The 3,321-nt window shown below is 38.9% G+C and overlaps 1 protein-coding gene across 2 annotated transcripts in view; it reads right to left on the bottom strand.

Annotated features, from left to right (window-relative positions):
* Positions 1 to 2,086: 2,086 nt before the first annotated feature.
* The window catches only part of fam222b (family with sequence similarity 222 member B), a 17,662-nt gene continuing 16,427 nt past the window's right edge, over positions 2,087 to 3,321 (bottom strand). For both annotated transcript variants that reach the window (XM_062959009.1, XM_062959010.1), the window contains one exon: positions 2,087 to 3,321. This exon is cut by the window's right edge. The gene's annotated coding sequence lies outside the window, so the exon portion shown is untranslated.

Raw genomic sequence — 3,321 nt, 5'->3', positions numbered from 1 at the left:
ATAATAATAATAATAATAATAATAATAATAATAATAATACATCACACAGTCCTAGACACTTGAGAAGGATCCAACATGTGATCCAATATAACAGCCAGCAGAGTGTCTGCTACGGACTCATCTTGTTGTGTTTCAAATAATAATAATAATAATAATAAGTGTTCGACTTGTGATTTTGTGAAACGAAATCCAGCATATCTATCTTGTTTGCTGTGTCATACAAGAAAATAATAATAATAATAATAATAATAATAATAATAATAATAATAATAATACATCACACAGTCCTAGACACTTGAGAAGGATCCGACATGTGATCCAATATAACAGCCAGCAGAGTGTCTGCTTTGGACTCATCTTGTTGTGTTTCAAATAATAATAATAATAATAATAATAATAATAATAATAATAATAATAAACATTTACTTGTGAATACCACACTTTCCTGTTTGAAACGAGACTCAAAAGCTGGAGATTCTAACCCAGGATCCACCCTCAAGGAACGGAACAATCTGCTTTCAAATCGGCAAACCATGATGAGGTGCAGACACACCATCCTGATGGGCTTTGGAGTGTTTCTCACGCACCGACAGACCCCAGCCCCGCTTGCATCACTCAACGTGACCTCATGGCAACCCCAATTAGCCTCATCCCAATCAAGGCGGCCTATTTTTAGCACCGGTTTTAAATAAAGCCGGCGTCTGGGATCCGAACACAGCAGGCATGAACCCGCCTGGAAGAGGCCTTGGGAGGATTCACGGGAGTGTATTTACAGATAATTAATAATAATAATAATAATAATAATAATAATAATAATAATAATAATAATTAAGGCCACCCTACTGGGATCTGCACGCATCATCCGAAAATACATCACACAGTCCTAGACACTTGGGAAGTGTTCGACTTGTGATTTTGTGATACGAAATCCAGCATGTCTATCTTGTTTGCTGTGTCATAAATAATAATAATAATAATAATAATAATAATAATATTGCATAGCTATAAGGATGATGGGAGTTGGAGTACAGCCCATCAAAAGGCCTGCTTCCCCTTCAAAACAGCAAGGAAATATGACAGATACAATCAAGGCACAGCTAACACATCCTAACAAAGGATTCCCTCAGGCAGGAAGCAGCCAGGCTTTGAAGCGGCAAGGCTATTCAGTGCTAATCAAGGCGGCCAATTGCAACGTTCACACTCGCCTCCAACAGACAAGAGCTATTTCTCTCACTATGGACATTCCACAGATAGATAAACATCACTTGCCAACCAAGTACAATAGGTCAGGACATTAAATAAATCAGTACGTAAAGAAAACAAGGGAATTCCAGACAGGAAACAATCAGGGCCAGCTAACACCTCTCAACAAAGGATTCCCTCAGGCAGGGAGCAGACAGGCTTTGAATCTGCAAGGTTATTCATTGCCAATCAAGGTGGTCAATTGCAACTCAAACAGGCAACCCTGGACCTTCCAGTTATATAAAACCCACTGGCCTAGTTTCCAACAGACCTCACAAGCTGAGGATGCCTGCCATAGATGTCGGAGAAACGTCAGGAGAGAATGCTTCTGGAACATGGACATACAGTCCGGAAAACTCACAGCAACCCAGTGATTCCGGCCATGAAAACCTTCAACACAATCTAAAATTCTCTTTACAAGAAAAGTAAAGGAAGCCTGACCCCTGGTGACCATATCTCGTATTGCAATGCTCCTCGTATACAGTAGAGTCTCGCTTATCCAAGCTTCTGGATTATCCAAGCCATTTTTATAGTCAATGTTTTCAATATATCAAGATATTTTGGTGCTAAATTCGTAAAAAATGTAATTACTACATAGCATTACTGTGTATTGAACTACCTTTTCTGTCAAATTTGTTGTATAACATGATGTTTTGGCGCTTAATTTGTAAAATCATAGCCTAATTTGATGTTTAATAGGCTTTTCCTTAATCCAAGATATTTGCTTATGCTCTACTGTATTTCCAAGGGGAAAGCCTGCCCCCAGGTGACCAAAGTGTGGTATTACAACACCATTGTGCTCCCCGTTTTCTCCCCATGTGCACCCCATTGACAACCACCAACCTTCGTTTTTATTTTTATTATTTTTTTCTGTTCCTGCAGACAAAAACAAAAAAAATCCCAAAAGAGAGAGAAACGGGGAGAAAAGGTTCTCGGTCGGATACCCGTAGCACATCAGCAGCAGTAGTTTATAATTATTAATTATTAGTATCAATAATAACAACAATGATTATAACCAGTGAGTGTTTTTGCTTAAGGAAAATACAGCAGCAGGTCGATACATTTCCCAATTCATATAATGCTTGATTTTAATTTTTTGGGGGGGGATTATTGAGAGGCCCCTACAGCCCCAAACTACGAAGAAATACAGCTTTTGATCTGTTCCTACCATTTGTTAAGAAATAACCGTATCCTCGGACGCCGACATTAACGCTCACAAGACCTGCCTTTAAAAAGAAATTATTATTATTGTCATTATTATTTACTCCGGTTGTATTTCTTCCCCGTCGGATAAGAGTTTAACCCATGCTTGCTAAAGAGGAGGAGGAGGGACGTCTTAAGGCTTCGTTAGTTCGTTTAAAAAGGAAACGGGGAATTAAAGGGGGGATTAAAGAGGGAGAAGAAGGTCAGTGGGTCTCGGCCCCATAGTGCTGCTCCAACCCCACACTTCCGGGTGGAATTCGCACCCGGTTTACAGTGTATACAAGCCATCCTTTCCCAGCCCAGTGTACAGAGAGAGAAATCGGTCCTTTTCTTAAACGTAAAATAATTAAAAAGGCAGCGGCTGTTTCGATCCAGTTCTTTTGTTTTTTAAGTTGCAAACTTGACAGTGATCGTTACGTTAGTCGCCCTGAGTCCCTTCCGGGTACAAAAATAAAATTATATTACCGTATATACTTATTTATGAGCTGAAAAAGCCTCCCTCGGCTTATAATCGGGTCAAGGCTATCGCTTGCAATATGTGATCTATTTCTTTCTTCTCCCTTATCAGTGTGTTTACTTTTGCAAAGCCTCCCTCGCTCTTAATCAAGGGAATGTTTGGATAAGAGAAAGAGACCCTTGCAAGTCTGGAAGAGGAAAAATATATATTCATTAATCTTAGTCAAAGGTAAAGGTTTCCCCTGACATTAAGTCCAGTCATGTCTGACTCTGGGGGTTGGTGCTCATCTCCATTTCTAAGCCGAATAATAATAATAATAATAATAATAATAATAATAATAATAATAATAATTGTTATTGTATGACACAGCAAACGAGATAGATATGCTGGATTTCATATCACAAAATCACAAGTCGAAC

This window comes from Anolis carolinensis, unplaced genomic scaffold (genome assembly GCF_035594765.1).
Source record: "Anolis carolinensis isolate JA03-04 unplaced genomic scaffold, rAnoCar3.1.pri scaffold_7, whole genome shotgun sequence".
In the NCBI taxonomy this organism is placed as follows: Eukaryota; Metazoa; Chordata; class Lepidosauria; order Squamata; family Dactyloidae; genus Anolis; species Anolis carolinensis.
This window is presented reverse-complemented; position numbering and strand designations above follow the sequence as displayed.